This window comes from Triticum urartu, chromosome 6A (genome assembly GCF_056163025.1).
Source record: "Triticum urartu cultivar PI428250 chromosome 6A, HENAU_Tu73, whole genome shotgun sequence".
Classification (NCBI taxonomy): Eukaryota; Viridiplantae; Streptophyta; class Magnoliopsida; order Poales; family Poaceae; genus Triticum; species Triticum urartu.
In genome coordinates this window covers 410,683,044-410,698,128 of record NC_141878.1, presented here as the reverse complement: position 1 = coordinate 410,698,128, position 15,085 = coordinate 410,683,044, and positions in this window count along the sequence as shown.

Here is a 15,085-nt window from a genome sequence, read left to right as displayed (position 1 = left end):
ATTATTACTAGAGACCACCTGGCAGTTCCCGTGTTCATCTTAGCTTCTTGCTGCCTTGGTTGTTGCTTCCGGAATGTGTCCGGCAATCGTACTACCGGAAAGGGCTGCAAGAGAGTTAGGCCCTGAAAGAGAAAAGGAATGTCAAAGGTATACAGCCCCTAGTGTGGTTAAGCCACAATGCAGGGTGTGTCCTGATCGTGCCCCCGCCTATGTCCATGGTATTTTCAATGCGTAGTTATGTACGTGCGGCACGGATTTCATCGCTTCACTGGGACTGGGACGGGGGCCGAATTGCTAGGCAAGCTCTGATCGTGCCAGGCGATCCTGGTGCAGCTTGTTCCAGACTCGCTTGAAGGTGTCCGAGGGCCGTAACGCCGAATGAGTGGTCTGCTTGAACAGGCCGCTTTGTGCTTCTGCTGCAAGGGCCGCGATGTGCTCTTCCGTACGGAGCGAGCATTCTGTGTTTCCATTTACTGTTATGACCCCACGAGGTCCTGGCATCTTAAGCTTGAGGTATGTGTAATGCGGCACTGCATTGAATTTTGCAAATGCTGTCCGTCCGAGCAGTGCATGATAGCCACTGCGAAACGGGACGATGCCGAAGATTAACTCTTCGCTTCGGAAGTTATCCGGTGATCCGGAGACCACTTCCAGTGTGATTGAGCATGTGCAATGGGCCTCTACACCTGGGATGACGCCTTTAAAGGTGGTTTTGCTGGGTTTGATCCTTGAGGGATCGATACCCATTTTTCGCACTTTATCCTGATAAAGCAGGTTCAGGCTGCTGCCGCCGTCCGTAAGGACTCGAGTGAGGTGAAATCCGTCAATGATGGGGTCTAGGACCAGTGCAGCGGATCTGCCATGACGGATGCTAGTGGGGTGGTCCTTGCGATCGAAGGTGATCGGACAAGCAGACCATGGGTTGAACTTTGGGGCGATGGGCTCCATCACACAGACGTCCCTTAGTGCACGCTTCTGCTCCCTCTTGGGAATGTGGGTTGCATATATCATGTTCACTGTCTTCACTTGTGGGGGAAACCCCTTCTGTCCGCCTGTGTTCGGCGGCCAGGGCTCCTCCTCGTCATCGCTATGCAGCCCCTTGTCCTTGTTCTCGGCATTTAACTTGCCGGCCTGCTTGAACACCCAACATTGTTTGTCGGTGCGACTGGCTGGCTTGTCGGGGGTGCCGTGGATTTGACACAAGTGATCCAGTATGCGATCCAGACTGGACGGAGCCGGAGTATTTCTTTTAAATGGCTTTTTCCGCTGACCGGATCTTGAGCCTCTGAATCCGGCATTGACTGTCGTATCTTTGGTGTTATCGCCGTTATTGCGGCGCTTTGGTCTGTTACGACGCTGCCTGCCGTTAACACCTTTGGTATCTAAGGTATCCAAATTCCTCGATGTGTTGCTGCTGTGAGCCAGCCAGCTATCCTCGCCCGCGCAAAAGCGGGTCATGAGTGTTGTGAGGGCTGTCATGGACTTCGACTTCTCCTGGCCGAGGTGGCGGGCGAGCCATTCGTCGCGGATGTTATGCTTGAATGCCGCTAGGGTCTCTGCATCCGAACAGTCTACAATTTGGTTTTTCTTAGTCAGGAACCATGTTCAGAATTGTCTGGCCGATTCCCCTGGCTGCTACGTTATGTGGCTCAAGTCATCAGCATCCAGTGGCTGCACATAAGTGCCCTGGAAGTTGTCAGGGAATGCATCTTCTAGATCCTCCCAACTGCCGACCAAATCTGCTGGCAAGCTGTTCAGCCAATGCCGAGCTGGTCCTTTGAGTTTTAGTGGGAGGTACTTGATGGTGTGTAGATCATCACCGCGAGCCATGTGGATGTGAAGGAGGAAGTCCTCAATCCATACAACGGGATCTGTTGTGCCATTGTATGATTCAATGTTTACGGGTTTGAAACCCTCCGGGAATTCATGATTCATAACTTCATCAGTGAAGCATAGGGGGTGTGCGGCGCCTCTGTGCCGGGCTATATCCCGACGCAGTTCATATGAGTCTTGTCTGTTGTATTCGGCCCGGCCGGATTTACTCTTGGTGTATCTGACGCGACGATCATCGTCCCGTGTTGGCACGCGTGCCCGTGTCCCGTATATTGAACTTGTGATTTTTGCCTTACTGTCCAATATGTCTTGCAGGTCCTCTGTGTAACCCCGGGTCTTAGTATTTTTGATTGAGTGGCAACGGGGTGCGGGCTGAACTTCAGGCTGAAACGCCTCTCTCGCTCGGCCGCGTAGTGGTCGGTCAGCCGCATCGTACACTGGTGAATGAGGTTTCAATGCTTCCTCCTCGAGGTGAGGTAGCAACCTGCGTTTTGGGTAACTCTTGGACAGGCGCTCGAGTTCATGCTCCTCGGCCGCAAGGACTTCGGTCCACCTATCTGCTAGCAAGTCTTGATCAGCTTAAAGTTGTTACTGATTTTTCTTTAGGCTATTTGCCATGGCCATAAGCCGGTGCTTGAAGCGCTCTTGCTCGACGGGGTCCTCAGGCACGATAAACTCGTCGTCGCCGAGGCTCGCCTCGTCTTCGGAGAGAGGCATGTAATTGTCCTCCTCCGGTTCTCCATCTGTTGCCTGCTCTGGAGGACTAGCTTGTTCGTCTTCCAGCTCTACATTGTGCTGGAGGGGATTGTTGTCTTTGGCGCTATCCGGAGTGTTATTATCTCCTATGCCAGTATCACTTCTCTTGCTGTGGCGGGACTTAGAGCGGCGCCGCTGACATCGGCGCTTGAGTTGCTTCTTGGAGGGGTCATCCTCCGTTGTCTCGTCGCCATTCTTTGGGGGTGTCCACCATGTATATATCATATGATGAGGTGGCGGTCCAGCGCCCTGAGGGCGGTGGTTCCTGCTCGTCTCATGCATCGTCGTCCATACCGTCGATGCCTTCGGAGTCGAAGTCGAGCATGTCTGTTAAGTCGTCGACAGTGGCTACTAAGTGGGTGGTGGGTGGGCAGCGAATTTCTTCGTCATCCGCATCCCATTCTAGCCAGACATAGTTCGGCCAAGGTTCTCCTGACAGGGAGAGAGACCTTAATGAATTTAGCACATCTCCGAAAGGTGAGTGCTGAAAGATATCCGCGGAGGTGAACTCCATGATCGGCGCCTAGTCGGATCCGACAGGCACGGATGTAGGCGGCTCGGAGTCCGTGGCCGGGGATAAATCTAGTGGTTTGGCGACACGGCTCTCGAAAGGGGTGAAGTCAGTATCTGGCTCTACTGCTGAGAGTGCGGCCTCTATGGCGGGGTCTATCCCTCCGCTTTCGGATGGCGCGATTTGCTCCGGATTAACAGCCAGAGTAGCTGCGGATGCGATCTCCCAAACACTGTCCGAGTTACGTCTTGCTCGTCGTGACTGTGCGGCGCGTCCGGCATGGGCTCGAATCCGTCGAAGATCAAGTCTCCGCGGATGTCGGCCGTGTAGTTCAAGTTTCCAAATCTGACCTGATGGCTAGGGGCGTAGCTCTCGATCTGCTCCAGATGGCCAAGCGAATTGGCCCGCAGTGCGAAGCCGCCGAATACGAAGATCTGTCCGGGGAGGAAAGCCTCACCCTGGACCGCATCGCTAGCGATTATCGAAGGAGCCATCAAGCCTTATGCTGACGACAAAGTGGGACTCTCAATGAAAGCACCAATGTCGGTGTCAAAACCGGTGGATCTCGGGTAGGGGGTCCCGAAATATGCGTCTAAGGCGGATGGTAACAGGAGGCAGGGGACATGATGTTTACCTAGGTTCGGGCCCTCTTGATGGAGGTAATACCCTACGTCCTGCTTGATTGTTCTTGATGATATGAGTATTACAAGAGTTGATCTACCACGAGATCAAAGAGGCTAAACCCTAGAAGCTAGCCTATGGTATGATTGTCTGTTGTCCTATGGACTAAAACCCTCAGGTTTATATAGACACCGGAGGGGGCTAGGGTTACACAAGGTCCGTTACAAAGGAGGAGATATGCATATCCATATTGCCTAGCTTGCCTTCCACGCCAAGTAGAGTCCCATCCGGACACGGGACGAAGTCTTCAATCTCGTATCTTCATAGTCTAACAGTCCGGCCGAAGTATATAGTCCGGCTGTACGGAGACCCCCTAATCCAGGACTCCCTCAGTCTTCTCTTCTCGACCCCCAAAGAAAAGAAACAAAACTATTTACACGGGGAAAGCTCCCAACAAGAAAAAGAAGAACGAGAAATATTTTTGGGTTTTCTTTTAATTAATACTATAGGCATGGAAAGTAAACTAGCTAAAAGCTACAACTAATTTTTTTGGTTTTTATTAAGGTCTTTCAAACACACAAGAAGAAGGCTTAAAAAGAAAATAAACTAGCATGGATACTACAATGAAAAAGTATGAGCACCGACAACTGGCATGAGTGTGTGAACATGAATGTAATGTCGGTGAGAAATACGTACTACCCCAAGCTTAGGCTTTTGGCCTAAGTTGGTCTATGGCCACTGCTGGCCTGGTGGATATCCAAAGTTGTAGCTGGAGTCGTACTGAGATGCAGTAGCTACTGCCTGACGAGCTGCAGCTCGGAGGCGAGCTGGATCCGTCCTCTTCTCGTACTCGTTCGCCTCCTCCCTGGTTATAACATATCTCCTTTTTGCCTGAAAGTCAAAGGAAGTAGGAGCAGGGAGAGCAACATGGACGGTGCGCCATCTGTCAAAGATTAGTCGGTACTAGAGGAACTGATCGTTGCTCTCAAGAAACTGGTGGCGAACCATAGCATCATAATCTAGATAAGAAGGAGGCAACTCAATATCATTTCCATGGATGGATATATTAAGATAATTAGCTACACGAGTTGCATAAATTCCACTTATACTGTTGTGATGCAACCTTCGTGCAACAATAGCCCCCAAGTTATATTGTTTATCACCTAATACCACACTCTTGAGGACACTATGATCTGGAACGCACATGTGACAAGACTCATCTTTACCGTTAATGCATCTACCAATGAAGAGAGCAAAATAATGTATGGAAGGGAAATGAATGCTCCCTATGGTAGCTTGTGTGATTTCCCTAGATTCCCCACAGTAATACTAGTTCAGATTTGCGAGGTTTACTAACATTGCCCCACTGCGGGAGTTTACAAGCAATATTAAAATCTTCTAGGTCCATGGTATATGATTTATCATAAAGATCAAATAAAACAGTGTGAGAATTGCGTGAGGATGTAAATTTAAACCTTCTCACAAAGGAATCAGTTAGATAGCGGTATTGCTGGCACTTATCTGACACGAAGCCCTCAAGATCAGCGTTACGCACATACGCGTCAAATCCATCCTTGATGCCTGCATGGACCATGAACTCCTCTAACAGCCATTCACAAGGCATCACTTGAGCTTCCCTTGGTGGTTCGTCGTCCTGCTCATGTATCACGAGCCTTGGTCCTTGCTTCCTTGAGGAACCACCTTGGTACATTTTCCTGAACATTTTTCTTCCTCTGAAAAATTTCTGAAATTTTTAGTGACTCAAAATAAAAGTGAACCAAACTCAACAAGATTGATAGCAACTACTCCTACAAGTGCCTAGAGGCTATATCATGCATAAAAACTACTTTTGACCACATAAATTTGAAATGCAAGCTCAAGAACAGGGTCACCTAAGAAAAAAACATTTGCAATAAATAAAGCACTAGAACAAAAACTAATTGGACCATTGGAGGAGCCACATACCAAAGAACAATCCCCCAAAGCAGTTTTTTGAATGAAGCTTTGAGCAAGGAGATCGAAAATGGCAGCAAGATGAGTTAGCACTCGGGTTTGAGTTGTGGGAGGATCTTTTCTGGAGGAAGACGAAGTGTGTGGGTGCTGGAATAAGTGGAGGGGCCCACGTGGGGTCCATGAGGCACGGGGGCGCGCCCAGGGGGGTGGGCGCGCCCTGGACCCTCGTGGCCAGGTGGTGTGGCCCCCTGGTGTGTTCTCAGTGCCAATAATTTTTAAATATTCTACAAAAAATCATCTAGAATTTTCAGGACATTTGGAGAACTTTTATTTTCGGGGTATTTTTTATTGCAAGGATAATTCAGAAACAGACAGAAAATACTATTTTTGCTTTATTTGATCTAAATAACAGAAAGTAAAAAGGGGGTACAGAGAGTTGTGCTTTCTAACTTCATCCATCTCATGCTCATAAAAAGGGAATCCATTAACAAGGTTGATCAAGTCTTGTTAACAAACTCTTTCCGAATAACATGAAACCGGAGAATTTTCAAATAACACTAAGTTACCTCAACGGGGATATGCATGTCCCCAACAATAAGAATATCATATTTCTTCTTGACACTAGGAAGAGGGAATTCGAAACCTCCAATATTAATCGTTGAAATTTTTCCAATAGAATTGATACTGTTGACTTGAGGTTGTTTCCTCGAAAAGTGTACCGTATGCTCATTACCATTAACATGAAAAGTGACATTGTCTTTGTTGCAATCAATAACAGCCCCTGCAGTATTCAAAAAGGGTCTACCAAGAATAATAGACATACTATCGTCTTCGGGAATATCAACAATAATAAAGTCCGTTAAATAGTAACGCTTGCAACCACAACAAGCACATCCTCACAAATACCGACAGGTATAGCAGTTGATTTATCAACCATTTGCAAAGATATTTCAGTTGGTGTCAACTTATTCAAATCAAGTCTACGATATAAAGAGAGAGGCATAACACTAACACCGGCTTCAAGATCACATAAAGCAGTTTTAACATAGTTTATTTTAATGGAGCATGGTATAGTTGGTACTCCTGGATCTCCTAGTTTCTTTGGTATTCCACCCTTAAAAGTATAATTAGCAAGCATGGTGGAAATTTCAGCTTCCGGTTTTTTTCTTTTATTTGTAACAATATCTTTCATATACTTAGCATAAGGATTCATTTTAAGCATATCAGTCAAACGCATATGTAAAAAGATAGCTCTAATCATTTCAGCAAAGCGCTCAAAATCCTCATCATCCTTTTTCTTGGATGGTTTAGGAGGAAAAGGCATGGGTTTCTGAACCCATGGTTCTCTTTCTTTACCGTGCTTCCTAGCAACGAAGTCTCTCTTATCATAACGTTGATTCTTTGATTGTAGGTTATCAAGATCGACAGCAGGTACAATCTCCACATTATTGTTATTGCTAGGTTGAGCATCAACATGAACATCATCATTAACATTATCACTAGGTTCATGTGTGTTACAAGATTGTGTTTCAGCATCAGAAATAGAAATATCATTGGGATTCTCAGGTGTGTCAACAACAGGTTCACTAGAAGCATGCAAAGTCCTATTATTTTTCTTTTTCTTCTTTTTAGAAGGACTAGGTGCATCAACATTAGTTCTCTGAGAATCTTGCTCAACTCTCTTAGGGTGGCCCTCAGGATACAAAGGTTCCTGAGTCATTTTACCCCCTCTAGTCACAACTCTAACAGCATTATCATTTTTCTTATTATTTAATTCATTGAGCAAATCATTGTAAGCTTTAAGCACTTGTTCTACTTGAGTGGTGATACGTCTCCAACGTATCTATAATTTTTGATTGCTCCATGCTATATTATCTTCTGTTTTGGATGTTTATGGGCTTTATTATACACTTTTATATTATTTTTGGGACTAACCTATTAACCCAGAGCCCAGTGCCAGTTTCTGTTTTCTTGCCTATTTCAGGGTTTCAAAGAAAAGGAAAATCAAACAGAGTCCAATTGACCTGAAACTTCATAAAACTTATTTTTGGAAGGAAAGCAACCCGGGAGACTTGGAGTCCACGTCAAGGGAGCTTGTAGGAAGCCATGAGGTAGGGGGCGCGCCCACCTCCCCTCGGCATGCCCTCCACCCTCGTGGGCCCCTCGTGGCCCCCCTCACGTACTTCTTCCGCCTATATATCTCCATGTACCCTAAAACTACCGGGGAGCACAATAGATCGGGAGTTCCGCCGCCAGAAGCCTCCGTAGCCACCGAAAGCCAATCTAGACCCGTTCCGGCACCCTGTCGGAGGGGGCAATCCCTCTCCGGTGGCCATCTTCATCATCCCGGTGCTCTCCATGATGAGGAGGGAGTAGTTCTCCCTCAGGGCTGAGGGTATGTACCAGTAGCTATGTGTTTGATCGATCTCTCTCTCTCTCTCGTGTTCTTGAGGTGGTACGATCTTGAGGTATCGTGAGCTTTCCTATTATAGTTGGATCTTATGATGTTTCTCCCCCTCTACTCTCTTGTATTGGATTGAGTTTTCCCCTTTGAAGTTATTTTATCGGATTGAGTCTTTAAAGATTTGAGAACACTTGATGTATGTCTTGCCGTGCGTATCTGTGGTGACAATGGGATACCATGTGATTCACTTGATGTATGTTTTGGTGATCAACTTGCGGGTTCCGCCCATGAACCTATGCATAGGGGTTGGCACATGTTTTCGTCGTGATTCTTCGGTAGAAACTTTGGGGCACTCTTTGAGGTTCTATGTGTTCGTTGAATAGGTGAATCTGAGATTGTGTGATCCATATCATATAATCATACCCACGGATACTTGAGGTGACATTGGAGTATCTAGGTGACATTAGGGTTTTGGTTGAATTGTGTCTTAAGGTGTTATTCTAGTACGAACTCTAGGGCTGTTTGTGACACCTATAGGAATAGCCCAACGGATTGATTGGAAAGAATAACTTTGAGGTGGTTTCGTACCCTACCATAATCTCTTCGTTTGTTCTCCGTTAGTAGTGACTTTGGAGTGACTCTTTGTTGCATGTTGAGGGATAGTTATATGATCCAATTATGTTATTATTGTTGAGGGAACTTGCACTAGCGAAAGTATGAACCCTAGGCCTTGTTTCCACGCATTGCAATACCGTTTACGCTCACTTTTATCATTAGTTACCTTGCTGTTTTTATAATTTCAGATTACAAAAACCTTTATCTACTATCCATATACCACTTGTATCACCATCTCTTCGCCGAACTAGTGCACCTATACAATTTACCATTGTATTGGTGTGTTGGGGCCACAAGAGACTCTTTGTTATTTGGTTGCAGGGTTGCTTGAGAGAGACCATCCTCATCCTACGCCTCCTACGGATTGATAAACCTTAGGTCATCCACTTGAGGGAAATTTGCTACTGTCCTACAAACCTCTGCACTTGGAGGCCCAACAACGTCTATAAGAAGAAGGTTGTGTAGTAGACATCAAGATCTTTTCTGGCGCCGTTGCCGGGGAAGTGAGTGCTTGAAGGTATATCTTTAGATCTTGCAATCGAATCTTTTAGTTTCTTGTTTTATCACTAGTTTAGTTTATAAAAGAAAATTATAAAAAATGGAATTGAGTTTGTCTCATACGCTTCATCTTTTTAATATCTTTCGTGAGTATGATGGAAAGGAAAATTGTGCTAAAGTGTTAGAAGAAGAATGCATTAAAATGTTTGGGACTAAATCTTTGAATGATGAGCATGATTGCAATGTTGTTAGTATGAACTCCTTGAATATCCATAGTACTAATGATGATTGCACTAGTTATGATGAAAATTTCTCCTATAAACATGTCAATTTTTGTGGAGTGCATTGGGTTTGCAATTATACACCAAATAGGGAAGATAGATATTGCAAGAGGCATAAGTATTTAGAAACTAAATTATTGCAAGAAAGTCTTGATGATTGTGCTGAAAAATTCAATATTTTTCGCACCCCTTGTGAACTTTGCAATGAACATGGTCATTTAAATCTCCAATGCCAATTGTTTCATGACCGAATCGTATCCAAAAATTGTGATAATTTGATTACCCTTGAGCATCATAAAGAGCTTAGTCTTCTTTTGGGGTATGAGGAAATGAAATGTATAACTGATGGTATCCCAAAGTTTAATCTTGATAGATTTCTTGATTTTGATCTAGAGAAGATTTATATGTATTGTGCGGTGAATTGCATTGAAAATCCTTATATTGCCATAAAGAAAAGAAAGCAAATAGAAGATGAAGAGAACACTAATGAAGGGGAAGATACTTCCCAATATTCTCCTATTATTTCTTATGATGAATCAGGTAACGAGGAGGAGCCTCATATTCAACCAATCTCATTAATAAGGAGCTCCAAAAAGAGGAATGAACCCACACATGATGTGGTGAAGAAGAAGAAAAGAAAAAGGAAGAGAGGTAAAAAGATATCTTTCCCAAATAGTGCTGCTCCTATTACTATTGTGCCTCGTGAAAATATAATTGTGTAAGATAATGATACTTCTTATGATATTGAAAATCTTTTTGGCACTTGCTTGGAAGAATATGATAATTGCTATACTATTGGTGTTATCTATATTGTTAATGATGAGAGTGATTATGCTTATGATATGAAAAGGACCAAGCTTGGGGATGCTATGTTTGATGAAGGTGGTGTTTTTGAGAATATATTTGCTGCAATTAATGTTTGTCCCAAGCTTGGGGATGCTACGCTTAATGAAGATGATATTTTTAGTCTCCCAAGTTTTGATATGCAAATTTATAATGATGATAGCATGCCTCCTACTTATGATAATTATTGTGATGATACATATGCTATAGAAATTAGTGATGATTATATTTATAAAAATTGTCATGATTATGATTACCCTTTTTCTGAACATTACTCTTTTAATGTGGAAACAATTTATAGTATCCAAGTCTCTTATGATACTCCCACTATTCCGATTGAGAAGAAATTTGCTTATGTGGAGAGTAATAAAATTTCTATGCTTGTAGATCATGAAAAGAATGCTTTAGGTGCTGGTTATATTGTTGAATTCATTCATGATGCTACTGAAAATTATTATGGGGGAGGAACATATGCTTGTAGGAATTGCAATAATATCAAGTTTCCTCTCTATGTGCTTAAAGTTTTGAAGTTATGCTTGTTTTGCCCTCCTATGCTAGTTGATTATTGTTCCCATAAGTTGTTTGATCACAAAATCCCTATGCATAGGAAGAGGGTTAGACTTAAATGTGCTAGTCATATTCTTCATGATGCTCTCTTTATGTTACAATTCTTATCTTTTATGTGAGCAGCATTGAAATCATCATGCCTAGCTAGGGGCGTTAAACAATAGCGCTTGTTGGGAGGCAACCCAACTTTATATTTGTTCCTTGATTTTTGCTCCTGTTTAGTAATAAATAATTAATATATCCTCTGTTATGATTGAGTTTTTATGTTTTAATTAGTGTTTGTGCCAAGTAGAACCGTTGGGAAGACATGGGAAAGTCTTGTTGATCTTGCTGTAAAAAGCAGAAACTTTAGCGCTCACGAGAATTGCTGCCATTTTTATTTGGAAAGTGATATTTAGTTAATTCTTTTTGAAGATTATTAATAGATAAATTCCTCAGGTCCAGCAATTTATTTGAGAATTTTATGAGTTCCAGAAGTATACGTTTGATCCAGATTACTACAGACTGTTCTGTTTTTGACAGATTCTGTTTTCTATGTGTTGTTTGCTTATTTTGATGAATCTATGGCTAGTAAAAGAGTTTATAAACCATAGAGAAGTTGGAATACAGTAGGTTTAACACCAATATAAATAAATAATGAGTTCATTACATTTTCTTGAAGTGGTGACTTATTTTCTTATACTAACGGAGCTGACGAGTTTTCTGTTAAGTTTTGTGTTGTGAAGTTTTCAAGTTTTGGGTAAGGATTCGATGGACTATGGAATAAGGAGTGGAAAGAGCCTAAGCTTGGGGATGCCCAAGGCACCCCAAGGTAATATTCAAGGATAGTCAAGAGCCTAAGCTTGGGGATGCCCCGGAAGGTATCCCCTCTTTCGTCTTCGTTCATTGGTAACTTTACTTGGAGCTATATTTTTATTCACCACATGATATGTGTTTTGCTTGGAGTGTCAATTTATTTTATTTTGCTTGCTGTTTGAATAAAGTATCAAGATCTGAAATCCTTAAATGTTAGATAGTCTTCACATATTTGCATAATTATTCGACTACTCATTGATCTTCACTTATATCTTTCGGAGTAGTTTGTCATTTGCTCTAGTGCTTCACTTATATCCTTTTAGAGCACGGTGGTGGATTTGTTCTATAGAAAGTATTGATCTGTCATGCTTCACTTAGATTATTTTGAGAGTCTTAATATCATGGTAATTTTCTTAAAATACTAATATGCTAGGTATTCAAGAATAATAAAATTCTCTTATGAGTGTGTTGAATACTATGAGAAGTTTGATACTTGATAATTGTTTTGAGATATGAAGACGGTGATATTAGAGTCATGCTAGTTGAGTAGTTGTGAATTTGAGAAGTACTTTTGTTGAAGTTTGTGATTCTCGTAGCATGCACGTATGGTGAGCCGTTATGTGATGAAGTCAGAGCATGATTTATTTATTGATTGTCTTCCTTATGAGTGGCGGTCGGGGACGAGCGATGGTCTTTTCCTATCAATCTATCCCCCTAGGAGCATGCGCGTAATACTTTGCTTTGATAACTTGTAGATTTTCGCAATAAGTATATGAGTTCTTTATGACTAATGTTGAGTCCATGGATCATACGCACTCTCACCCTTCCACCATTTCTAGCCTCTCTAGTACCACCCAACTTTCGCCGGTACCATAAACCCACCATTTACCTTCCTCAAAACAGCCACCATACCTACCTATTATGGCATTTCCATAGCCATTCCGAGATATATTGCAATGCAACTTTCCACCGTTCCGTTTATTATGACACGCTTCATCATTGTCATATTGCTTTGCATGATCATGTAGTTGACATCGTATTTGTGGCAAAGACACCATTCATAATTCTTCCATACATGTCACTCATGAGTCATTGCACATCCTGGTACACCGTCGGAGGCATTCATATAGAGTCATATCTTGTTCTAAGTATCGAGTTGTAATTCTTGAGTTGTAAGTAAATAAAAGTGTGATGATCATCATTATTAGAGCATTGTCCCAGTGAGGAAAGGATGATGGAGATTATGATTCCCCCATAAGTCGAGATGAGACTCCGGACGGAAAAAAAAGAGGCCATAAAAAAATAAAGAGAAAAGGCCCAAATAAAAAAATAAAAAAAATAATAAAAAATGAGAGAAAAAGAGAGAAGGGACAATGCTACTATCCTTTTATCACACTTGTGCTTCAAAGTAGTACCATGATCTTCATGATAGAGAGTCTCCTATGTTGTCACTTTCATATACTAGTGGGAATCTTTCAATATAGAACTTGGCTTGTATATTCCAATGATGGGGTTCCTCAAAATGCCCTAGGTCTTCGTGAGCAAGCGAGTTGGATGCACACCCACTAGTTTCTTTTGTTGAGCTTTCATACACTTATAGCTCTAGTGCATCCGTTGCATGGCAATCCCTACTCACTCACATTGATATCTATTGAAGGGCATCTCCATAGCCCATTGATACGCCTAGTTGATGTGAGACTATCTTCTCCTTTTTGTCTTCTCCACAACCACCATTCTATTCCACCTATAGTGCTATGTCCATGGCTCACGCTCATGTATTGCGTGAAGATTGAAAAAGTTTGAGAACATCAAAAGTACGAAACAATTGCTTGGCTTGTTATCGGGGTTGTGCATGATTTAAATATTTTGTGTGGTGAAGATGGAGCATAGCCAGACTATATGATTTTGTAGGGATAACTTTCTTTAGCCATGTTATTTTGAGAAGACATAATTGCTTAGTTAGTATGCTTGAAGTATTATTATTTTTACGTCAATATGAACTTTTATCTTGAATCTTTCGCATCTGAATATTCATGCCACAATTAACAAGAATTACATTTAAATTATGCCAAGTAGCACTCCGCATCAAAAAATTCTGTTTTTATCATTTACCTACTCAAGGACGAGCATGAATTAAGCTTGGGGATGCTGATACGTCTCCGATGTATCTATAATTTTTGATTGCTCCATGCTATATTATCTTGTGTTTTGGATGTTTATGGGCTTTATTATACACTTTTATATTATTTTTGGGACTAACCTATTAACCCAGAGCCGAGTGCCAGTTTTTGTTTTTTTGCCTATTTTAGGGTTTCGAAGAAAAGGAAAATCAAACGCAGTCCAATTGACCTGAAACTTCACGGAACTTATTTTTGGAAGGAAAGCAACCCGGGAGACTTGGAGTCCACGTCAAGGGAGCTTCGAGGAAGCCACGAGGTAGGGGGGCGCGCCCACCCCCCTGGGCGCGCCCTCCACCCTCGTGGGCCCCTCGTGGCCCCCTGACGTACTTCTTCCACCTATATATCTCCATATACCCTAAAACTACCGAGGAGCACAATAGATCGGGAGTTCCGCTGCCAGAAGCCTCCGTAGCCACCGAAAGCCAATCTAGACCCGTTCCGGCACCCTGCCGGAGGGGGCAATCCCTCTTCGGTGGCCATCTTCATCATCCCGGTGCTCTCCATGACGAGGAGGGAGTAGTTCTCCCTCGGGGCTGAGGGTATGTACCAGTAGCTATGTGTTTGATCTCTCTCTCTCTCTCGTGTTCTTGTGGTGGTACGATCTTGATGTATCACGAGCTTTGCTATTATAGTTGGATCTTATGATGTTTCTCCCCCTCTACTCTCTTGTATTGGTTGAGTTTTCCCCTTTGAAGTTATTTTATCGGATTGAGTCTTTAAAGATTTGAGAACACTTGATGTATGTCTTGCCGTGCGTATCTGTGGTGACAATGGGATACCACGTGATTCACCTGATGTATGTTTTGGTGATCAACTTGTGGGTTCCTCCCATGAACCTATGCATAGGGGTTGGCACATGTTTTCGTCGTGATTCTCCGGTAGAAACTTTGGGGCACTCTTTGAGGTTCTATGTGTTGGTTGAATAGATGAATCTGAGATTGTGTGATGCATATCCTATAATCATACCCACGGATACTTGAGGTGACATTGGAGTATCTAGGTGACATTAGGGTTTTGGTTGAGTTGTGTCTTAAGGTGTTATTCTAGTACGAACTCTAGGGCTGTTTGTGACACCTATAGGAATAGCCCAACGGATTGATTGGAAAGAATAACTTTGAGGTAGTTTCATACCCTACCATAATCTCTTCGTTTGTTCTCCGCTATTAGTGACTTTGGAGTGATTGTTTGTTGCGTGTTGAGGGATAGTTATATGATCCAATTATGTTAT